We start from the raw sequence: 26003 nt of genomic DNA, 5'->3' as shown, positions 1-26003 counted from the left end.
TCTATTCTATGCTAGTAAAATGCCAATTGTATGACATTATTTTATAATTAAAACCTTACCTTAAAAAATAATCAAGGACACATGCCATTCTATCATCACTTTTGCTTACATCATTATGTTAATTATTTTTAATTAGGAATTAAAAAATAAAAAGTACGATTTATTTGGCCTATCAAAAATATATCAATATCAATAATCAATAATTAGTACTGCCTCCGTAAATTTGATATGAGACAACCAAAAATGAAAAGGTGGACATTTGAAGTGGGACTGAGTGAGTATACAAAAAACAAGCACGCTTGCTTTTCTTCATCTGCTATCCTGCCAATTTCTTGATAACCTCAGAATTTCAAAATTGCCTTAAAAATCTTATATGCACGCCTATTCTCTACCTTCAATTGAGATGTAAACCATTCTCTTTCTTTTCTCCTTGACATTTTAGCTTTCTTCAATTGCCTTGCACGCCATCAATGTGCATCTTCTCAACTTTCTCAGCAGGACCAGTAAGTTCTTCTTTCCCTTTCTCAAGTTCTTTATTTTGAGTTTTCATAATCTTCTTCAATTTTCTCAAAAGGTTTCAATTTGTATTTTCAGGGTTCAATTTGTAGATTAATTTTTCGTTAGGGTTCTACTAGCGATTAGGGTTCTACTTGCGAATAGGGTTTTCAATTTTAATCTCCATCTTCAACTTTCTGCTATTATGGATTCAATTCCTTAGGTAATATCATCTCTTTCTCTTCTTGCGATTTATACAACAACAATACTGGAAACATCTCAGGCATTTGTTACAACGGTAAGTTTTTCCTTTTCTTACTCTCTATTTTATGTTTGATCGTTCTTTTTAAAAAGTTATTTGATGTCCTCTTGCGATTTCTGTTTCGTAAGTTTAGTAACGTAGTATTCTGATTTCGCTGAAGTTCAGTTACTATACCTTCTACAAATAATTAAAGGCTATAACACAAATTATTGTTTGGAAACCTCTAGAAATTAGAGCTTTGGTAAAATAGTTTTACATATATGTCAGTAAACTAATATCTTCAGAAGTGACTATTACTGGCATTTATTTAATCAAGTTTCTAATTAATAATGTTATCATGTAAATCAAATTAGTGCACTTAACCTGCATGATCCTGAAGATGATGCACAAAATTTCTTCGCATACAGTTGACAATGACCATGAGTTGAGGAAAACATTTTGAAATGCGTAGATCCATTGCTCGACAATTTCCTTGACGAGTTTAACCCGCCATCTTTCATTGTGCCTTACTTTAAATCTGGTCGTATGAGGTATGCTCATAATAATCTCTTTAACCATAATTGTACTTTAAGATATTTGAACTAATGTAGTCTGAACAATAATTTATCAAAATAGCGAAGATTATTATGTGTGGAGTTCACAAAAATCGGTGGCCTGTGGAATGGAAAAATTGGGTGATCTTCGTCACATAACCTGCATGATGCTTTAACTATGCAGGACATTTACATTTTGGTCACTTAGCAAACTGTTTGGTCATTTGGGTCTGATTTGTAGTACATTTACATTTGCAGCTGATGTTTATTTGGTGTATCAAATTTGAACTTGTGTAGTACATTTACATAAACTGAAATTGGTCATTTGTGTCTGATATTACATTTGGTCTTTTGGGTCACTTAGCATATTTATGCTAACCTGCATTTGGTCATTTGGGTGACTTTGCATATTACATTTGGCACTTAGCATATTTATACTAAACTAAAATTGATTATTTGAGTGACTTATCATATTTATGATAAACTGTCACTAAATTGAATTTGGTCATTTGGGTTACTTGGCATATTTATGTTAAACTGCATTTGGTCACTAAACTGAAATTGGTCATTTGGTTAGGTAGCATATTTATGCTTATTGTGGGTTCTTTAAGTATTGACATGATTGTTTTAAATGGTTACAGTTAAGAGTTGTGACCAATTTATATACGTATAACATTGTGTGAACTCTACAAGTAATCATAGATAAGTTACACTATAAAACTTACTTATAAAACATTTATACTTAATAACGGTATGAAGTAATCGTATGAGTATATAGTCTGGAGGTGAAATATTATTAGAGTAGTAGTAGAATTTGGTATTTATACATAACTGCATGTTTTTGTAGTTGATATCATAAAGTTTTTAAGATATTACCTGTAGTTTTTTTTGTTTTTTATTTTTATTTTTTATTCTTTGAATGTTCAAGTTCAACAGGTGAATAAGGTGCAAAATACAATATAAAGACATCCTTCAAACTGAAAGGTAGAACCATCATTTGTTCCATAACTTTCTTCTCGACTGCACTATATCTTGCTGTTTCTGGAGCTATTGTCAATAGGTAACACCTCTATACGTTAATGTCCATTGAGCTTTTTTATGATCGAACCAATGATCATGATAAAAATATACTTTTATGAAAAGAGTGATGATTAAACTTGATTTTGGATTAAGGTGGTGACATAAACAAATGGGACAAAGCTACATTGACAACCTTATGATTAAACTTGATTTTGGATTAAGGTGGTGATTGATGGCTTTACATTCTTGTGTTTATGCCCTTGACCAGACTAAGAAGGAAGAGAAGGTCCCGTGGTTTCCTCCCAACATCTAATGTAGCGAGCATGGATATAGTTTTTTATGCATTGTATTTAAAGTGGTGGATGGTAAATGAGTATTCTATTTTTTTTTCATCTCTTCAAACTATTTACTACTAATTCTTTATTTTTTGTTATTAATCTTTCTAATAAACAGGTGATTTCAACCAAATATTTCTGTACCAAGATAACAATCTATCATAATGGTTTTTAACCAAACCCGTGAATTCACGGGTCACTTCACTAGTAATCAAAGGAAAAGAAGAAAAAAAACTCATCGCATCAAATAAAAAAATAAAATAATATGTAGTGTTAAAGCATGTTATAAAACGACATGATGAAACTTGAACCAAAACACATTAGTCCGCTACTAGTATATATTGATAAATAGTCAAAACTAGTTGTTGAACCCTCGCTTCGCGTCGGAGATTTGGTTTTCAATGTATTTTATTGCGTTTAGTTTGTAAATTTATTTCGTGGCTAAAGAATGATGTCGTTGAAGCGCAACCTAAAAGGACCCGTTCATACCGATTATAAACGATTCACAATAGTTGATTTCATTGCGAGGTATTTGACCTCTAAATGATACATTTTACAAACATTGCATTCGTTTTTAAAAGACAAACTTTCATCACATGGAAAGTTAACGGCATGCGTACCATTTCATAATACATCCAACTATAATTGACTTAATAATAATCTTGATGAACTCAACGACTCGAATGCAACGTCTTTTGAAATATGCCATGAATGACTCCAAGTAATATCTCTAAAATGAGCAAATGCACAGCAGAAGATTTCTTTCATACCTGAGAATAAACATGTTTTCAAGTGTCAACCAAAAGGTTGGTGAGTTCATAAGTTTATCATAAATAATAAAATTCATCATTTTGATAGACCACAAGATTTAAATACAGTACACCTATCTCGTGTACAAAATCATTTTTCATAATGCTTAGCAGAGTAGGTTCGTATCCTTTTCTCCCCCGTAGGTTGCCTCGCAATTTTTAAATAACCGTACACATATCTCGTGCACAAAAATAATATACATAACCTGTGTATAAAAATCATTTTCTCGATACATAACATTCAATTTGATTTCATTGTTCAACATGATAACCAACCTTAACATATAATGCGCATCAATAATATATAAACTTCGAAGTACTAAACACCACGCCCACTAGCCCTTCCGTCTAGTGAACATTCTGGGTGGGGGTGTTAAACCCGGTAGCTACCTTTAGGATTCGCGTGAATTAGGGTCATACCCGTTTCTAATTCTTAGGTTACCAAGCAATAATAATCAGGGGAAAATATTCACAACAATTAGTGGCAATTATCACGTCCAACTAATTCAATAATAATCCACCGAACTTCTGTCTGCATAATAATTCATTCGAGGAATGTTTTGCTTGTGTCTATCTCGTCAAACATTTATAAAATCATTTCATGTATTCTCAGTTCAAAATATATTTCAAAAGCATTTAATAAAGCAGTTGTAAAAACAACGCATGTATTCTCAGTCCCAAAAATGTAAAGAGTAAAAGGGAATCAAATGAACTCACGATACGATATTTTGTAGTAAAAATATGCATACGACGGAACTGAACAATGCAGGGTTGGCCTCGTATTCACGAACCTCTCAAGAAGAAAAAGTTCCAAAATAAACACCTATGCCCGGACTCGAACCCACGACCTCCTGCTAACCCATAAACACACGCCTAACCATTGAACCGTCACTTAGTTCTTGTAATAATTCACACAATTATTTATTTAACAAGTACTAGAATGTTTGTCATCTTCATCATCGTACCATAACCATAATCATAATCATCAACATCCCGATCCATTATCATATTACTTGTATTATTATCTTTTCGGCCCACCAACCATAGGATACATAGTCCAATAGCTTGCCCAAGTTGTAAGCCCCATTAAATTAATGAAGCCCAAATAATAACCCAATAATAAAATCGAATAGCAGTCCATATGTTGTGGGTTTTTGGCATCAGGAAAATAGGAACGGAAACAGGCTAGCAACGGTGATGATGTGGGTTTCTATAGTTACAGGTTCGTTGAAGGTGGTGTTTGGGCTATTGTTAAACGGAACCAGAAACAGAAAAAAAACACGCAGCAAGTAACTGCAGTTTCAAACTATAAAGAGATGTTTGGTTTTGAATTGTTCAGCAAGAAACAACGAGTAACAGCAATAACATGTGACGATTTAATGAGATGTTTGATGACCTCGTGCTCGATGGTGTGATTTTTCTGTAGTTGTGGTTTGATCAGGAAAGAAACAGTAATGGTATCAAAATTATGGTGACGAATGGTTGTTTGTAGGGTGACGGTTGTGATAGAACAGGAAAAAGAAACAATAGCATAGTTGTAGCAGATTTAATAGGTGGGTTTGTGATGGTGTTGTGTTGGTGCTTTGGTTGTTAATGGTTTGATTGTTAAAACACAAAACAGCAACAACAGTAATAATGTCCAAGAATTTCGCGGATCGTGTATGGGTTTTTGGTGTTCTTTAACAGAGAAAGGAAACAGAAATAGCAGAGGGTAGCACAGCAAACGTAGCAGCTTCTAAACATCATCATTTAACTTAATTTCCTTGTATCGTCACTGTTTATCTTCATCATTGATGGTGGTGGTTTGGATTGCAAACGGAAAACGTAAGTAGTAGTATCAATGAAGGACAAAAGGTGACATGGGTTTTATCGTTTGATCCGGAAGAGAAAAATAAACATAAGTAAGGTACCAGTGATGGTTGTCGTGTGATTGCAGTGGTGATGGGTTCACGATCAAGAGAGGGAGGGAGAGAGTGAAGGTTGATGATGGTGGTTTATGGTGATCATGGTGGTTTTGACAAAGTGGAAGTGAGTGATGGTTGCCGGGCGATGAACCGGTGGTGTGATGATCGAGCTTGCATATCTCCCTCTCTTCTAACGTATCATGTATATATATATATATATATATATATATATATATATATATATATATATATATATATATATATATATATATATATATATATATATATAATACATATATCTATCTATATTCTAGAATATATGTTAAAGTAATTTAATATAATAATAATACATATCAATTATATCAATTAAGAGAACGTGTAAGAATAATAAATATCTACCTCCTGCCGACAGTTTTCCACGGACCATTAATTCGTACTGTAACATCCCGTTTTTCTTCATACATGTCTGAGGTACTTGATTGATCTTTAGAATGTTCATACTTGGTTGTATAATAGTATAAAGATGATTGTACGATGAGTGCATGAAGTGTACCAAGCGTACACGTGTTGCTTGTTCGAATGTCGAAGAAAACTGGACGTTGTTTGAGTTACATTGATGTGTACGTACCTTTTCGATCCCAAATAAAGTTTGAGTTGACATTTCAAAACCTTACCATTAGAAAGGAAATCTTATTACGTTTCCAACGATATTTGATTCATCGAAAACGGAGTTACGGTCAAAAAGTTATGGCCAAAACAAGTTTGCTGAAGTTCGGATGAAACAGGCAATTGTCACGGCGCGACAAATTGCTCCGCGGCGCGACAAATGCCTATGTTGAAGGTCAGAAAGCTTGAAAAACATGTTCTAAAATCACCCTTTGGGCCACGGCGCGACAAACCTGCTCCTCGGCGCGACAATAGGCACGTTCTGGTACTTTTCAGCCTTTTAATGAGTTAAATGAGGGGTACTTTGGTCCTTTCACTTATGGACGGATTTGAGGCTTTAATATCAGTTTTAGATCCACTTTTGGATCATTTTGACATCCATTCAAACACTCCCAATCTTAGAGAGAGAGATGAGTTTTCTAGAGAGAGGAAGCTTGAGTTAGTGATGAAGATGGTGATTTTTGCCCAAATTGGAAGCGGGTTTTGGTTCTCCTTGGTGTTTCTAGCTACTAGAGCTCGTTTTGGTGCTTGAGGTAAACCCTAATCCGAATTGTAGTGTTTGATTTCTTGTTTGAGTTAGGGTTTGTGTTAGTTAGAGTTATAAACCCATTTTATTGTGAAATTTGGGGGTTTTGGGTAAAATTCATGTAAGTAAGCCTAAATGGGTGACTTAGGGTTTCGATTGATTAAATTGTAAGTTTGGATCTTGCGTATGTTGGTTAAACCTTAGAACACTTGTGTTGACTTGGTTTTTGGGTGTAAACCCTAATTTAGGTAAAAACGGGTCGAATGGGTATTTTGGGACAAGTAAGCTCAATTCATTGTCAAATTAAGTTTTAAATCAAGTTTTGGTAAATCAAGTAGGTAAATACTTGATTTAAGTGTTAGTGGTTGTCTTGAAAATATAATCACTAGTCGTTAGTGATTTTGGGGCGTTTTATGACTTTGGTCAAAATGAGCAATTTGAATTGGGTCAAAATTGCGGATGACACTAATTTGGATTAATTGGATGTTAAACGCTTTTGTTAAGTGTTAAATGATGCTTTTAATGTAATTACTCGCGAGAAGTGATTTTAGGTTAAAATTTGGTGTTTTAGCAATAAAGTCAAACTTGGTCAACCATGGAATGGGTTTTGTGTAAAATACGAGCGAGTATGCATTTAGAGGTTAAAGTTGACATAATTGGGTATTTCGAGAACGCGGGAACTAGTCTCGCTAGTTTTGGACCTTCGGGTAACGTTAAAAGTGCAAAAGGGTATATTTTGCACTTGTTGTTCATTTAGGCGGGTCGAGAGTCCAAATGGGATTGTATGTTGATTATGTGTATACCTATATGCGTATTATAGGTAAAATCTTGCTCGGTTGCATGTGGTGAAGATTTCGCGCATGGTTTGTAATGCTCGAGTTCACGAGGTGAGTGGAATAATTATGCGTGTACGTATATAATGTATTTATTTGTGTGATATGAATGTGGAATTGTCACGGTGTTCAAGACACCACATTCTAAGTAACGAGTAGCATTGTCGCGGTGCTCAAGACACTACTCATTGTTTGATTGACATGTGGTATTGTCGCGGTGTTCAAGACACCACATTGTCATGGGAGTGGAATTGTCGCGGTGTTCAAGACACCACTCATTGTTTTGATTGACATGTGGAATCGTCGCGGTGTTCAAGACGCCACATTGTCATGGGGGTGAGTTAGTCGCGGTGTTCAAGACATCACCCGGGGGATTAGTGATTACGCGGTGTTTAAGTAACACTAATGGATGTTATGAACTCCGATGGTCTTTCAAGTACCGTTCCCTTGTACGATTGGTTAACCATGGTTGAGTGAATTTGTATTTAGCATATTAAATTGTGAACTATATGCTATTGTTGTTGCTAGCTTCTTGTGAATTGTGGATAGTAGTTTATGCATGATGTTTGCATGGCTGTCGAATTGCTAGCTTGTATGCGGTATTGTGTAAGTGTTTGCAAGTAAGTAGATTATATATGTATATGTATAATTATTGCATTCACTAAGCGTTAGCTTACCCCTCTCGTTGTTTACCTTTTTACAGGTATTGTGATTGTGAAGCTAGCTAGTTGATAGACTAGTTGCGTAGTAGCGCTTGGGCTCGATGGGGTAGCTTTCGGATATGGATGTGGATTGGGGATTTTGTAGATCCTCGGGATTATGCTCTTGGTATCGGGTTGGGCAATTGAGTCTTAACCCGTATTTCTTGTGATCGGGTCATTATTACAAATGATTTTGTAAAGTGTAATTTGTGTGCCAAGGGTCATGATAGATTGTTAAACGTATCCTTATGATGTTATGTTTCGATTAAAACAGAGTTGAAAATGTATTATATTAATGGGACCTAACAAAAAAAAAAAAAAAGTACTCCGTTTTTGGTTAAACGGTTTGGGGTTGTTTCAAGTGGTATCAGAGCATAGTCTAAGGGAATTAGGTGACCTTGGAATAGGTGCCTAGTCTTAGACTTTTGACGGATGTGCGTTATTTGCGGGACTTGTAGGAATACGGGTCGGATTGAGATTTGTTAGTGCCTTAGAGTAGGTGACTAACTAGGACTTATTTTTGTCAAAAGTGTGATTATGTGGGGCCTTATTTCGTGTGTGAATTAGTGCCTTAGATAGCTAGTGCCTAATGTAAGTAGGCGAACGTGGACATTGTTTTAGTGATAGTCACCTAGGATGTAGGTTGACTTGTGGTTGCAGTGTACTTGTGTACATTTATTATTATATTGTATATAGGTGTATATATATATACAGGTATCTTTTGGGTGGTATCCTAGGAATGAATCTATCTGAGAGATTCGTATGTTTGACGGTTTTGAGTGATCAAGTTCACGTAAGGAATTTGGTCATTCGGGTACCAGAATTTATCGCGTGTTATTTTGTGTGAATGTTGCGTCAGTCCGGGTAAAGTACTTTGCGTAACCGTGTGGAAATGGTAAGGTACACATTTGTAATAATGACCGATCACCATTATTACGAAAGTGTATCTTGACACTAAGCATGACATGACAAGTACCGAACGGAGGAAACGTGGCATGGTTGGGGTAGAACGGGACGTGTTAGGAATCTTTTATTGGTTCCTAGGATATAGTGGTCTCGAGTGATGTGTTTGTTGTCACGTTGAGTTCTTTACGAGTCGGGAAGTGTTACGCTGGATTCGGTTAGCTAAGGTGAGTGAGCAGCTCACGAGTTTGGCACGTGCTTAGTCACCCTAAGTAGTGGGTGTGCTGTTGAGAATGTTATTGGTTTTAGTTACCTATCGTAACTAGGATGACCGATTTACGTGTGCGTGTGTGCGGCGAAGACTTGAATTTCGTAATGGAATGCAATAAGTCTAATGATTGTAGTTTTGAGTTACACTCGGTAGAGTGTGTGGTTAGAGAATTGTGTTGGGATTCTTGTTGTGAGTCGCCTTGGAATTGGCGAATCGTGGAGTCGTTGGGTCATTAAACTCATGGGAGTGGGACCCGTATGATGGTGATTGCGTTAGTGCGTTATGGATTGTAGGGTAACATTCCTAACGGAATATCCCTTGTAGTAGTGGTGTTATCGAGATGTAGAAGGGTGTAAGACTTGGTGTTCCCGAGCATCTTTTTAGTGTTAGATGAAGGGTTTCGTGAGGCTATATCGTTTGGCCTTGTGGACTATTGCGGGTAGCGTGTGATCACTAGGAATTTTCGATAAGACGATAAACCGTAAGGTTTGTCGGGTATGTATGACTCCAGGTCATTATTATAGAGAGACGGGTGACATCGGGCGTATGGAACCTAAAGGTCGAGTTTCTAAAATTCGGTTGATTGTGGTGGGAGTCTGCATGACACGGCGTCAGGTGCCTTCTTATACCTGCTAGTGTAATGTTCAACTCCGGTGATGGTGTGATCACTTTGTGCTTAGGGTGCTTGTGAGATACCCTTTGGAAGCATCGAAGATTTTAAATAGTAATCGACGGGTGATAGTAATTCGACGGTTGCAAAAGTCGAAGTTTAGGAGCATTGCAGTAAATACTTCTTATGAAGTGGCAGATGAGCGAATCTTGTTGCTCTTATGTGATGGACGAGTAAGGATGACCGGTGATCCGGTGATGGGCTTAATGGTCGATTAGGTCGAAGGTTATGATGAAGCGTTGATATTGCGGTCGATGCAATTATTGTGTCGGATTGGTCACTCTTCCCCATGAGAGTGAGTAATTGTTGATAATGGTTCGTTGCGTAGAAGGTCGGGTGATCTCGACTGAGATGCACGAATGATTTATCGGAGTGGCATATGCCTAGTCATAGAGGCGTGTGTGGGACTTTGGTGGAGTTCGCTTTGCGAACGATGAAGAGCTATAAATTATGATTTGTGGTATGACGGTGCGATGTCGTCGCGTGTACGACGTCTCAAGTGATAGTACATGTCGGCTCTAAGAGCCTAAAGTGAATTTGCAGTGATTTGATGTTTATGACCAACGGTGAGAATGGTCAGGTATGACGTGAAATTACAATTCCGCGGGATGTTATCATCTTGGCGGTGAGAATGGAGAGATAAATCCTAAGTGGGGGAGTTTTTGCTGCCGCCCGAGGAATCTCCGGTGGTGTTAGATCAAGTGAAGTGTAAGTCTTCTTGTATAAGGTGGTCGTGCAGTACCAAGTGCGGTATGAGACCAAGTGTGAAGTGTGAGATCACGGACCTGAGAGAATGTAACTGTCGTTGCGGGTGCTCTCGTGATGAAAATTGGGTTGGTGCGAAACCCGGATAGTGCTGTTGAGTAGGTACGAGTTCGATTTCGGTATGGATACTATATATTCCCTTTCGGGAAACGTGATCGTGGAAATCGTCAGTGGATTATTCCATTTTATGGACGATTGTGAGGCGCGGAGCGACGGTTCCGATTGTCTCACATAGAGATACGCGGATATTGTTTCTTTGCAGGGGTGTGTTCCCTAGTGATGTGACGTGTTGGTTGCATTGAAATGTCAAGGCCATCCTTTATGGACGGTCTAGGTAGTAGGGTTCACCCGACGTCGGTGAATATTTTAAGGGTCGTGTGACGAATTGCGAATTGTCGGGATAATAATTCGCCATTGACAGGATTCTAGTACACGAATAGTTTCCATGCTAGTACTAAGGAGCCGTAGGGTATGGATGCGTTGTAGGGTTTGGAGGAGAAACCCTGTGTCGAGTGTTGATGATTTTCCTAGTTCGTGGTGTATTATTGTCGTCCTGGATTAATCCAGAGACTGGAGATCGTGTGCGGATCGATCGATGGGAAAGTTTGTGTTCCCTAGAGTGATTATTTTGGTGATACCAAAATTTCTTCGTTGAAGGAATAATCCGGTTGCGGAAATGAGGGAGGTTGGTTCTTGAAATAGAGAACATACTTGATTGACCGGTTGAGTGTTGCGTTATGGACTGTTAAAGTGCAGAGTTTTAATGGAGGCAGCTTGAACGTTGAGCGCGTGAAATATCGCTTGTTGCGGTAATGCACGCTAGGGATTATTAGCGTGTGGTGAAAACTTCGGATTAATGGAAATTGTTAATGGAATTGTTGCAGACATCGAGTTTGGATGTGTGTCGGAGGACTATAGAGTGTAGGTTCGGATTAGTTAAGTGACTAGGATCACGAGGACGTGATTGAATTTAAGTGGGGGAGAGTTGTAACATCCCGTTTTTCTTCATACATGTCTGAGGTACTTGATTGATCTTTAGAATGTTCATACTTGGTTGTATAATAGTATAAAGATGATTGTACGATGAGTGCATGAAGTGTACCAAGCGTACACGTGTTGCTTGTTCGAATGTCGAAGAAAACTGGACGTTGTTTGAGTTACATGATGTGTACGTACCTTTTCGATCCCAAATAAAGTTTGAGTTGACATTTCAAAACCTTACCATTAGAAAGGAAATCTTATTACGTTTCCAACGATATTTGATTCATCGAAAACGGAGTTACGGTCAAAAAGTTATGGCCAAAACAAGTTTGCTGAAGTTCGGATGAAACAGGCAATTGTCACGGCGCGACAAATTGCTCCGCGGCGCGACAAATGCCTATGTTGAAGGTCAGAAAGCTTGAAAAACATGTTCTAAAATCACCCTTTGGGCCACGGCGCGACAAACCTGCTCCGCGGCGCGACAATAGGCACGTTCTGGTACTTTTCAGCCTTTTAATGAGTTAAATGAGGGGTACTTTGGTCCTTTCACTTATGGACGGATTTGAGGCTTTAATATCAGTTTTAGATCCACTTTTGGATCATTTTGACATCCATTCAAACACTCCCAATCTTAGAGAGAGAGATGAGTTTTCTAGAGAGAGGAAGCTTGAGTTAGTGATGAAGATGGTGATTTTTGCCCAAATTGGAAGCGGGTTTTGGTTCTCCTTGGTGTTTCTAGCTACTAGAGCTCGTTTTGGTGCTTGAGGTAAACCCTAATCCGAATTGTAGTGTTTGATTTCTTGTTTGAGTTAGGGTTTGTGTTAGTTAGAGTTATAAACCCATTTTATTGTGAAATTTGGGGGTTTTGGGTAAAATTCATGTAAGTAAGCCTAAATGGGTGACTTAGGGTTTCGATTGATTAAATTGTAAGTTTGGATCTTGCGTATGTTGGTTAAACCTTAGAACACTTGTGTTGACTTGGTTTTTGGGTGTAAACCCTAATTTAGGTAAAAACGGGTCGAATGGGTATTTTGGGACAAGTAAGCTCAATTCATTGTCAAATTAAGTTTTAAATCAAGTTTTGGTAAATCAAGTAGGTAAATACTTGATTTAAGTGTTAGTGGTTGTCTTGAAAATATAATCACTAGTCGTTAGTGATTTTGGGGCGTTTTATGACTTTGGTCAAAATGAGCAATTTGAATTGGGTCAAAATTGCGGATGACACTAATTTGGATTAATTGGATGTTAAACGCTTTTGTTAAGTGTTAAATGATGCTTTTAATGTAATTACTCGCGAGAAGTGATTTTAGGTTAAAATTTGGTGTTTTAGCAATAAAGTCAAACTTGGTCAACCATGGAATGGGTTTTGTGTAAAATACGAGCGAGTATGCGTTTAGAGGTTAAAGTTGACATAATTGGGTATTTCGAGAACGCGGGAACTAGTCTCGCTAGTTTTGGACCTTCGGGTAACGTTAAAAGTGCAAAAGGGTATATTTTGCACTTGTTGTTCATTTAGGCGGGTCGAGAGTCCAAATGGGATTGTATGTTGATTATGTGTATACCTATATGCGTATTATAGGTAAAATCTTGCTCGGTTGCATGTGGTGAAGATTTCGCGCATGGTTTGTAATGCTCGAGTTCACGAGGTGAGTGGAATAATTATGCGTGTACGTATATAATGTATTTATTTGTGTGATATGAATGTGGAATTGTCACGGTGTTCAAGACACCACATTCTAAGTAACGAGTAGCATTGTCGTGGTGCTCAAGACACTACTCATTGTTTGATTGACATGTGGTATTGTCGCGGTGTTCAAGACACCACATTGTCATGGGAGTGGAATTGTCGCGGTGTTCAAGACACCACTCATTGTTTTGATTGACATGTGGAATCGTCGCGGTGTTCAAGACGCCACATTGTCATGGGGGTGAGTTAGTCGCGGTGTTCAAGACATCACCCGGGGGATTAGTGATTACGCGGTGTTTAAGTAACACTAATGGATGTTATGAACTCCGATGGTCTTTCAAGTACCGTTCCCTTGTACGATTGGTTAACCATGGTTGAGTGAATTTGTATTTAGCATATTAAATTGTGAACTATATGCTATTGTTGTTGCTAGCTTCTTGTGAATTGTGGATAGTAGTTTATGCATGATGTTTGCATGGCTGTCGAATTGCTAGCTTGTATGCGGTATTGTGTAAGTGTTTGCAAGTAAGTAGATTATATATGTATATGTATAATTATTGCATTCACTAAGCGTTAGCTTACCCCTCTCGTTGTTTACCTTTTTACAGGTATTGTGATTGTGAAGCTAGCTAGTTGATAGACTAGTTGCGTAGTAGCGCTTGGGCTCGATGGGGTAGCTTTCGGATATGGATGTGGATTGGGGATTTTGTAGATCCTCGGGATTATGCTCTTGGTATCGGGTTGGGCAATTGAGTCTTAACCCGTATTTCTTGTGATCGGGTCATTATTACAAATGATTTTGTAAAGTGTAATTTGTGTGCCAAGGGTCATGATAGATTGTTAAACGTATCCTTATGATGTTATGTTTCGATTAAAACAGAGTTGAAAATGTATTATATTAATGGGACCTAACAAAAAAAAAAAAAGTACTCCGTTTTTGGTTAAACGGTTTGGGGTTGTTTCACGTACCCCGTTGATAATTAGTGGCAAATAAAAGTCCACAGAATAAACCCAAATTTTTAAATTCACTATATTTATTTATTTTGGTCATTATGGTATAAAATTCGATCATTAATTTATTAAACAAAAATTACATTAATTATTCACTCCCAATCCCAAGTAAATTATAAAAAGTTTTAAAATTCAACAAATAGTTCCTAAATACATTTTTAATAAGCCTAAAATTTATATAACTCATTTTCGAATCACCGTTTATTTTAAAATCACATAAGTTCGTTTTAACTTTTTTACTATCAATTGAATGACAAATGAGTGCTACTATCGTTTACTAAATAAATTCGAAATCAAATATATATATTCAATGTACTTTATTTATATATCTAGATACATTATAAGTTATAAATAATATCATATATTACTTTATTTAACATAATTAATTCTAATAACTAAATAATATAATATTTCAAATTATATTTCGAATTAATATATATTTATATTTTTAAATATATATGTATCTATTTACAAATAGTTGTTCGTGAATTGTAAAAGTGGTCGAGGTTAAATGCATTCATGAAAACAGTTCAAAAACCTTGAGACTCAATATTACAGACTTTGCTTATCGTGTTGAAATAATATAAAGATTAAGTTTAAATTTGGTCAGAAATTTCCGGGTCGTCACAATACCTATCCGTTAAAGAAATTTCGACCCCGAAATTTGATCGAGGTCGTCATTGTGAAGACCCGTCCTAATCCATAAGGACGAATACAATAACATATGGTTACATCGCGAGGTACTTGACCTCTATATGATACATTTTACAAACATTGCATTCGTTTTTAAAAGACAAACTTTCATTACATCGAAAGTTGACGGCATGCATATCATTCCATAATATATTCAACTATAAATGACTTAATAATATTCTTGAAGAACTCAACGACTCGAATGCAACGTCTTTTGAAATATGTCATGAATGACTCCAAGTAATATCTCTAATGTAACGACCCTGGTTTTTGCAACTTTTATTAATAATATTTATTATTAATACTTGCGCATTAATGAATGTATTTTTATACATTTACTTGTTACCGTACTTGACTTTGCATGCCCCGATTCGTCTTTGTGACACACGAACTTTTCACGAATAATATTTTTGAATATTATTTACATTCATGATTAATTTTTATTAATCATTTTTAATTAACTAAGGTTACTAGTTAATTACTTGGGGATTTATTTAGTTTATGGCTTAATTGGACTTGGGCTTGTGTTAATGGACTTAGAAGCCCACCCTACTTATCTTAATGGACTAATTAGCCCAACATTATGTTAATGACTTGTTAAAGACTTAACTAGATTAATTAGTGCATAAGGAATCTAGTTACTTGCACATTTACACCACTTCCCCACACCAATTTGCTTTAATACCATTTCAAGCTAACACCTTTCTTCCATGTTTGAAAGTTAACTTTTGACCTTTCCCCATTTGTTGAGAAAACCGTCCACTTAGGGCTCCATGGGGAGAGTTCCATTTTCAATTTTTCTTGATATTTATTTGCTAGTTCACTTCACTTTTACACACACATACTTACTTGCACTCTTTTTTTCTCTTTTTTCTCTCAAAACTTTGTAAGTAATAAACTTAATTTCTTTCTTTTCTTTCTTTTAAATTCAAGTTCCATCATCATCATTTACTAGGTACTTGTTGTTGTGTTGATTAAAGATCAAACTTGTTAGTTTGTATCTTCATAAATCTTATTTTCTTCCATCTTTTGTTTGATGAAGAACCAAGAACAAGAACCTAAACTTGTTAGTTTATGGTTCTACATTTAAATGTTTTCAAGATTTAAAGTTCATAAGTTTCATTATCATACTTGTGTGCATGTTTGTAAACTTAAGGTTTACTTTCCTAAAGATCAAAGCCTTGGCTTGAATCTTTAAAGTATGAACAACCATGAACTTATTACTTGTAGATTTAATTTATTTCTTTATTTTATGTACTTTAAAGTTGTGATGTTGTTAAATTGGTCAAGTATTACTAGTTAATCTTGATCTCATTTTTCTTGAACCAAAGTTAACTTTGTAAGTTCGAGAATATGGAAGTATAACTTTCTAGTTATAACTTCATATACTTATGTTGGATCTAAGTTTATATAGCTTATGGTCTTCTAATTTTGTTGTAAATAAGAGCTTACAAGCTTACATACATTTTTTCAAGTTGAAAATCTAAGTTTCATAACTTATGGTTTCATTAAAGTGTAGATCCAAGTTTTGTAACTTAGGATCTAACTTAAGAACACTAGATCTAGACTTTCTAGTGTAGTATCTTTAAGATCTAGCTAAGATCTAAGTTCTACAACTTAAGATCTTGATTATTTAGTTTACTTTCAAGTTTGTAGCTTAATATTACTTTTATAACTCATGTATGTGTCGGATCTAAGATCTTGATGTAACTTTGGTTCATCAAACATCATACAACCCTTAAATGAGTTGTGCTACATATATTAGACTTGCACTAAGTGTTATGATGGTCAAACCTTGGTTAATATGATGCAAACACATCAACGAGTTGTACACTTGAAGCTATACGCATCAAGGATGAGAACCGTGATGAGCATCAAGCACCGAGAACCCACCGGAACACCTTTATCTACTGTTTATGGAACTTATCAGACTACCAGAGCTACTGGAAAGTTTATTTTCAGTTAGTTCGGTTCGAGTAGATTATTTTCCGTTTATACCTTGTCTTAATCCGAGTTACGGTTTAGGATCTATGGCCTCCCGAAAGTCACTACACCCTATTAACGTTGTGCTGAAATTTCTGACCTACTCGCACTTAAACCGTCACCACGGTCAAACGAAGACGAGTTTGGTTCTGGAAATTGGTCAGTATCTAGGGGACTCATATACGGAGCAATGGACACTAGTTTCACCCCATTTCAGTTTGTATAGAGGTCGTGGCGACTGAACGAAGTCAGCCCTTGTTTCAAACCCTAGTCTTGACTTAAAACTTCCTTTACACTTTTTGTTTAATGATGAATGATGATGGTACTTAAGACCTAATTTACATACATTTAAACCTTTGGGAACGATTTACTGACTTAGTAACTTTTGACTTAGGTTGAGGACCCTTCCGGACAAACATACTTGCTTACTTTTCCTGTGTCAACTTTACTACTACTTTATCACTGTGAGTTATAGCATCCCTTTTTACTTTAAACTATTTTGGGAACTGAGAATACATGCGCATTTTACGTTTTACATACTAGGCACAAGTACTTAAACTTTATATATGTGTGGGTTTTACAACGGCATAAACTTTCCCCTTAGCTCGGTAACGTTTAGTCATTGGTCTTTGAACCGGTGAACGCGAATCTTAGATATGGATCCATAGGGTTTGACATCCCCACTCGGGCTAGTAGCGCTAGCATTTAACGGGTGTTTAATACTTCGTAAACATACGCACTCGCCAAGTATACTTTTAGGGGGTGATAAACGTTAAGTTAGTTACTAAGTGCCCACGGTTAAATATATACTTTTCATACTGTTTTGAAACGCTGTTTGAAGCACTGAAATCTCGTGGCCTACCTTACATTACTGTTATACTTAAACTATAGCTCACCAACCTTTGTGTTGACGTTTTTAAGCAAATTTTTCTCAAGTGCTTAAGGTTTGCTTGCTTCCGCTGTTGTACTAGTCATGCTTTGTAGACACCCGCTGCGCTTATTAGAGATGTCACCGCATGAAACGCTTATTTTGCATTCAAACTATATTACTTTTGCAACGATGTATTTATAACGACCTATGGGTCACGTACTATTATTGCTTGCTATTCGTAGAAGCATACTTTTGGTTGCTAAACATTTGACGTTGGTTAAAACGTCACCTTTATTCATGAATGCAAACTTGTTTTGACACATCATATAGTATTTGACCTTGTAATGATCCTGTTGTTGATGATTCGTACATGATGGTTTTGTACGGTGCATCGCATTTGGTATCAGAGCATTGGTTGTAGGGAATTAGGTTGCATTAGTGAGTCTAGACCCGACCGAGTAGGATTCACTAATAGGACTAATCTACAACTTGCTAGTTTACTTGTTTCTGTAGAACTTGCGGCATGCTGCTGCTTACTTTTACTGCTATATGCCGTATACTGTTACTTGGTTTTCACTACTGCATGATATTATTTGCTTTTGATTGTATGCTACTTCTGTAGGATTCGTTGTTATTGCCATGCTATTTACTGCTATACATGATTTAGACTGTCGTAGTTACTTTGCCTAATACGTGCTTGCTTTATGACTTACTGACATGGAAAAAGTTATTTTTCCTTATTCAGATGTCGGATATTCCACCTGTTACCATTTTGGAGAGCGACTCAGACTCATCCGCCACCTCGCCTGCCATTGTTGGCGACTCTCATATCCCGTCGTCGACATCCTCCAGTGACTCAGGTGCTTCGTCCTCCAGAGCTAGTAGCCATGCACCCGGCCCATTGATTACCTCAGACGGAGCCGAGAACCCATCGGAGATTCCAGCTCCACTTGCCCCAGGACCTCCGGAGCCACAGCACCATCCCGGTGGTGCTGTGATTCCCGCGGAACTTGGGGAAGGTCCGGTCCGTAATGAGCATAACCATTGGTGCCGACGCCTTCCTGATGGACGTTTAGTGCCGATCCCGCCTTTTAGATACCGACTAATGATGGCCGCCCGAGGAGAGCCACTCGTGCAGCCACCCCCAGCCGATTTAGACGACCCATCATCCGCCGACTCTTCATCCGACGACTCATCCTCTGACGACACTAGTGACGAGGATTCCGATGAGGACCCTGATGAGGCACCCGTGCAGCCACCCTCTACCCCGTCGAAGAAGCGGTATCGTTTCGACGGTACTGTTATTCCTGGGGTTAACGGAGGGAGATCATCCGTTAACGCACATGGACTGAGGACTAGAGTTACCGCCCGTAAGCGGCTTGTGCCGTATCCGGCTGATCCCTTCATCCGTAAGCCTTACCGTTATGCAGCATCTACTTCTGGTACCGGACCGTCTGCACCACCAGCTCCACCAGCACCACCTGAACCATCAGCACCATCAGAACCGCCTGCTCCATCAGCCTCTCCCTCTGACGAGGAACTGACGAGGGAGGTGGATATCCTCCGTGCTCGGGTAACTGAGCTCGAGGACAAGATGTCCTACGTGATGGACATCCTTTACCCACCTTCACCATAGGACTTTTGTATTAGATTTCTTTATGTAATCTCGTTTGTAATTTCATGTATTACTGATGTACTGTACCAACATATGCGGATGTATGCAACTTATTATTAATGAATGGAACTTTGTGTTGTTTAATTCTTGCACAGTGTTCTATTTACATTACTGTGTGATGACTTTGTGGTATCTGACTCTATTTGCGTTACTTAATTAGCATGTGTTGTGTTGATTCCATGCTGGTTACCATATACTATATTATTACTATTTGAATACTGGATTTTGACTTGAGTCAAAATTTTTGTTTAGAACATCAATGGCCAACGGAAGATCAACAACCACCGCAGCCCAAATCGAGGAAATGATCAATGAACGAGTCGCCGCAGCTTTAGCGGAAATCAACCCCCAAGCTCCACCACCACCGGTTATCCAGCCCATTCGTAATGGGTGCACATACAAAGAGTTTCAAAGCTGCAGCCCTACAACTTTAGTGGAACTGAGGGGCCGGTTGGTCTCACTATGTGATTTGAGAAATTAAAATCTGTGTTCCGAGTTAGTAACTGCTCAGAGGCGAACAAAACCAAGTATGCTTTATGTACGCTGTCAGACGGCGCACTAACTTGGTGGAACACTCCGACTCAAGCAAAGGGTATTGATGAGGCGTATGCCACTCCATGGGAAGAGTTTAAGGGGGCCATGATTGAGGAATATTGCCCTAGGACAGAGATCCAGAAAATGGAGATTGAGTTTATGCAGTTGAAGGTTGTGGGAAATGACCTCGATGGTTACAACCGTAGGTATCTAGAATTAGCCCTGATGTGTCCTACCATGGTTACCCCGGAGTTTAAGCGTATGGAAAGGTACTTGTGGGGACTTCCTAAGTCCATTAAGGGAAATGTCACATCGTCTAAGCCACCCAATGTCCCGGAAGCAATGCGCATGGCGCATACCTTAATGAACCAAATCATCATCGATGAACCGGAAAAGGCAAAATCCGAAGCGGGTAGTAGTGATAAGCGTAAGTGGGATAACAACAAGGGGAGAGCCTATGATCAAACCCCCGCCAAGAGGCACAACGATGGAAGGAACCCCAATCTGAACACCAACTCGAACCCCAACTACAAGGTTAGACTGCCACAGTGCAAGAGGTGCTATGTAACGACCCAACCCTCGATATACCAAAGACACGACACAAAAAAAAAAAATTTAAACCAGCACATCTGGACGGCGTCCAGATTCCTGGACGGCGTCCAGTACTAAAGCCTTGGACGGCGTCCAACAAATTAGGACGGCGTCCAGTTTAACTAACAGGGACTGACCAGTTTTCTTTTTCACGTGAACGAAAAACCCGCTTCCCGACACTCTCCAAAGAAGTATATTATCACAACATAACAACATAAGTAAAACTAAGAGATTTCCACAATAACAACTAGGTTTACATCGCAGGGCCCACATATGCCCAAAATACCATTAAGTACGAAATACGAGTTTCGACCACAAAAAGTTTAATTGCCAAACGTCACTAGAGCATGGTGTTTGGGGTTAAACTACCCAAATCTTGGTCGAACTTCCAAAAAGCTATAACCCCCGAGAGCCACTAATCCAAGCGAATACCCTTGCCCTTATCCAAGCCGGATCCTAAAACGGTAAACAACGAGAGGGTAAGCTAACGCTTAGTGAATGCAATAATTATACATATACATATATAATACACCTACTTGCAAGCACTTACACAAATACCTCATACATGCTAGCAATTCACAAAGCATACCATCGCAAAGTATAACTCTAAATTCTCCAAGACCACAAGCTAGCACAACGATAACATATATATAACTCGAATACTATAATATGTTACACTACAACCCGTCACCATGGTCAAACAATAACACGAGGGAATGGTACTTCGAATTTCCCACCGGTGTTCATAACGACCGTTAGTGTACAACGAAATATATCACTAACCCCTAAACTATTCGGACAACGAAATATCCGCTCGAAGCAATCATTAGTGTACAACGAAATATATCACTAACTCTTGGGCAAATTGGACAACGAAATGTCCATCATTAGTGTACAACGAAATATATCACTAACTCTTGGTCGGTTTAGACAACGCATACCCGGCCCCTCTCCCACCCTACAAATAGATACATTATATACACACATATATAATCATTCCACTCACCTTGTCGACTTGGAGAGATTTCCAACAACACTTGTAACTTTAAAGCGAGTCACCTAACACAATAAATTCTCAATTAATTCACATAATGAGTTGGACTTTCCACCAACTAGTCTCACTAGTGCATTTATGACCCATTTGCACTATAATCACTCATTAAAGGTCAAGGCTCCCAACTAATCACTAAAAGCTAGTGACTAAGGTTCTAAGACTTCCATCAACGCATAACTAGGGTGTTTTCATACACAATTTAACCTGCTAGGTCAAACCCACCCATTTGACCCATTTCAAGTCAACCATAAACCCTAAAACCAATTTTTCTAACAATACAAGCGAGCTAGTGATTAACCAACCCATTTAGACCCATTTAACACATGAAACCCTAGGTTAGTAAATCTTGAGTCTTTCATGACTCATCCTTACCAAAAATCCCCAAAATCACCAATTATGGGTTTTAGGTTTAACACTAATCCAAACCCTAACCCTTTAACACTAATTAAGTAAGAAAATGAAGATTAGGACTTACCACTACTATCACCGCATAGCTAGCAACTAGATGAACAACTTTAATACTCGAGGTAGGACTCGAAACTAGCTTCTCCTTCCTTTCCTTGAGTTTTCTCACACTAGAAATCTCTCTCTCTCTAAACTTGAAGTGGTAGGGTTGAGGTTGTTGAAAGTGGAGTAATGACACACCCCAAAACTGATCTAGAGGCCTTAAACACGTTCCAATGTGAAAAATACCAAAATACCCCTTCTAAATATCTAAAAAACCCACAGCTGGCCCGCCAGTTATTCTGGACGGCGTCCCAAAATCTGGACGGCGTCCTAAGATCTTGGACGGCGTCCCAACTTACTGGAAAAATAGGATGTTACATGCTACAAGCACCATACCGGGTACTGTAATGTTGTCTGTGAAAACTGCAAAAGGACCGGGCATATTGGCAAGGACTGCAAGATCACCACCATGACTGGGAAGCCGAACCCCAATGGACCGAGAAAGTGTTATGAATGCGAACAAACGGGACACTTCAGAAATGAGTGTCCCAACAAGCGAAAGGACGACGGACCACCGCGTGGCAGAGCATTCAATGTAAATGCAAGGGATGCTCGTGAGAACCCCGACTTGGTGACATGTATATTCACTATCAACAATCTATTAGCTTCTGTCCTATTTGATACTGGTGCCGATAGAAGTTATGTATGTAGACACTTTTGTTCTAAGATAAATTGGTCGTTTGTTCCTTTAAAGGAGAGTATGCTTGTAGAGGTAGCCAATGGAAAACTTGAGAAAGTTGACCAAGTTAGCCGAGGAGCTATTATCAACATAGCTGGTGTGGATTTCGAGATTGACTTGATACCCATTAAGTTGGGAAGCTTTGATGTTATTGTCAGTATGGACTGGTTGACCAAGATAAGGCCCGACATTATCCGTGGAGATAAAGCTCTTCGTATACCACACGGAGATGGTGAGCCACTGATTATTTACGGAGAGAGATGTAGCTCGAAACTGAATCTCATTAGTTGCATGAAAGCGCAAAAGATCATGAAGAAAGGACGTCTTGCTATTCTAGCACATGTGAAAACCTTAGAAACTGAGGTGAAGAGCGTGGAGGATGTACGAATTGTGAACGAATTTTCCGATGTCTTTCCGGAAGAATTTCCTGGATACCACCACCGAGAGCAGTAGAGTTTCAGATCAATTTAGTGACAGGAGCTGCACCTGTAGCTTGCGCACCTTATCGACTCGCACCTTCCTAAATGCAAGAGTTGTAGAGCCAATTACAAGAACTGCTAGACCGTGAATTTATTCAACCAAGTTTCTCGCCTTGGGGCGCACCTGTTTTATTTGTGAAGAAGAAGGATGGATCCTTTTGCATGTGTATCGACTACCGTGAACTCAACAAATTGACGATCAAGAATCGGTATCCGCTTCCCCGAATTGACGATCTTTTTGATCAACTACAAGGATCGAGCGTTTACTCTAAGATCGATTTGCGATTCGGCTATCACCAGTTGAGGGTGAAAGAGAGAGATGTGATGAAGACTGTATTCAGAACTCGTTATGGTTATTATGAGTTTCTCATGATGCCATTCGATTTAACCAACGCACCTGCCGTATTTATAGATCTCATGAATCGTGTCTGCAAGCCATACCTGGATAAGTTCGTTATCGTTTTCATAGATGATATCCTCATCTACTCCAAAAGCGAAGAAGAACATGAACAACATCTTCGTCTAGTGTTGGAACTTTTGAGACAAGAGCAACTCTACGCCAAGTTCTCCAAGTGTGAGTTTTGGTTGAAGGAAGTCCAATTCTGTGTCACGTTGTAAGTGATCAAGGTATCAAAGTTGATCCCGCAAAGATTGAAGCTATCAGCAAGTGGGAGACCCCCACTACTCCGACTCATATTCGCCAATTTTTAGGCCTCGCCGGTTACTACCGAAGATTTATTGAAGGTTTCTCTCTGATTGCGCATCCTTTGACCGCGCTGACTCACAAAGGGAAGAAGTTCATTTGGGAACCCGAACATGAATCTGCATTTCAAACCTTGAAGAAGAAGTTAACCACCGCACCTATCTTATCACTTCCTGAAGGCAGTGACGATTTCGTCATTTATTGCGATGCTTCGAAAAGTGGTTTTGGTTGTGTATTGATGCAACGCACAAAGGTTATCGTTTATGCCTCCCAACAACTGAAGATTCACGACCGAAACTACACTACGCATGATCTCGAGCTTGGAGTTGTTGTCTTTGCATTAAAGCTATGGATACACTATCTTTATGGAACTAAGAGCACTATTTTCACCGATCATAAAAGCCTCCAACACATCTTCTATCAGAAGCAACTGAATATGAGATAGCGTCGATGGATCGAGATGCTGAACAACTATGATTGTGAACTTCGTTATCACCCTGGTAAGGCCAATGTTGTAGCTGACGCTTTGAGTCGAAAGGAGAGGATGACACCTCTTCGTGTTCGGGCACTGAACATCACCATTCATTCAAACCTCAATAACCAGATCCGAGCAGCCCAAGATGAGGCTCTCAAGGAAGAGAATATATCTCACGAATACTTGAACATTCTCGTTTCTCGATTTGAAGTTAAGGAGACTGGACTCCGATGCTATGCCGGAAGAAATTGGGTACCTCGTTATGGAGATCTACGGAACCTTATATTAGATGAAGCCCACAAGTCGAGATATTCGATTCATCCAGGAACCGGTAAAATGTACCACGATCTTAAGGAACAGTATTGGTGGCCGAATCTTAAGAAGGACGTTGCAACTTATGTTGGTAAGTGTTTGACTTGCTCGAAAATTAAGGCCGAACAACAGAGGCCTTCTGGGTTACTTCAATAATCGAAAATCCCGTAATGGAAGTGGGAAAGGATAACAATGGACTTCATTACGAAGCTGCCAAAGACGGTGGGCGGATACGATACCATCTGGGTTATCGTTGACCGCCTTACCAAATCTGCACACTTCTTAGCTATGAAGGAAACTGATACGACGGAGAGACTCGCTCAACTATACATCAAAGAGGTTGTATCTCGTCATGGTGTACCTTTATCGATCATCTCAGATCGCTATCCCCGTTTTGCTTCCAGATTTTGGCGTTCTTTGCAAGAAGCCTTGGGAACACGTCTCGAAATGAGCACTACATATCATCCACAGACCGACAGACAAAGCGAACACATGATTCAGACTTTGGAAGACATGTTGTGTGCATGTGTCATTGATTTTGGAAAGGCCTGGGAAAGGCATTTGCCGCTAGCCGAATTTTCTTACAACAACAGTTATCATTTAAGTATTAATGCCACACCTTTTGAAGTATTGTATGGCCGCAAGTGCCGATCTCCTATTTGTTGGGCCGAAGTAGGCGAAACGCAAATCACCGGACCTGAGATAGTCCATAAACAACTGAGAAGATTGTCCAAAATCAAGCGAGACTCAAGACGGCCCGTGATCATCAAAAGAGTTATGCCGACCTTAAATGTAAGGACTTTGAATTCAACGTGGGTGACCATGTAATGTTGAAGGTTGCGCCTTGTAAAGGTGTGATCCATTTTGGAAAATGCGGAAAGTTAAACCCGCGATACATTGGTCCTTTTGAAATATTGAAGCGTGTTGGACCCGTTGCTTACCGTTTGGATCTTCCAACACAATTGAGCTCAGTTCATCCTACCTTTCATGTATCAAATTTGAAGAAGTGTCTTGCTGAACTGGAACATGTCATACCATTGGAGGAACTTACGATTGATGACAAACTCCACTTCAT

At 38.6% G+C, this 26003-nt stretch overlaps 1 long non-coding RNA gene across 2 annotated transcripts; it reads left to right on the top strand.

Moving 5' to 3' along the window:
- The first annotated feature begins 392 nt into the window (after positions 1-392).
- LOC139873441 (uncharacterized) lies at positions 393-2766 on the top strand. 2 transcript variants are annotated; one of them, XR_011767345.1, is made up of 5 exons: positions 393-503; positions 595-793; positions 1165-1287; positions 2219-2350; positions 2464-2766. It is a non-coding gene; the product is annotated as an uncharacterized lncRNA (long non-coding RNA). The 2 variants fall into 2 exon arrangements; XR_011767344.1 differs by lacking the exons at positions 393-503; positions 595-793 and having other exon boundaries at positions 807-1287.
- The last annotated feature ends 23237 nt before the right edge of the window (positions 2767-26003 follow it).

This window comes from Rutidosis leptorrhynchoides, chromosome 10, assembly GCF_046630445.1.
Source record: "Rutidosis leptorrhynchoides isolate AG116_Rl617_1_P2 chromosome 10, CSIRO_AGI_Rlap_v1, whole genome shotgun sequence".
Classification (NCBI taxonomy): domain Eukaryota; kingdom Viridiplantae; phylum Streptophyta; class Magnoliopsida; order Asterales; family Asteraceae; genus Rutidosis; species Rutidosis leptorrhynchoides.
This window is presented reverse-complemented; position numbering and strand designations above follow the sequence as displayed.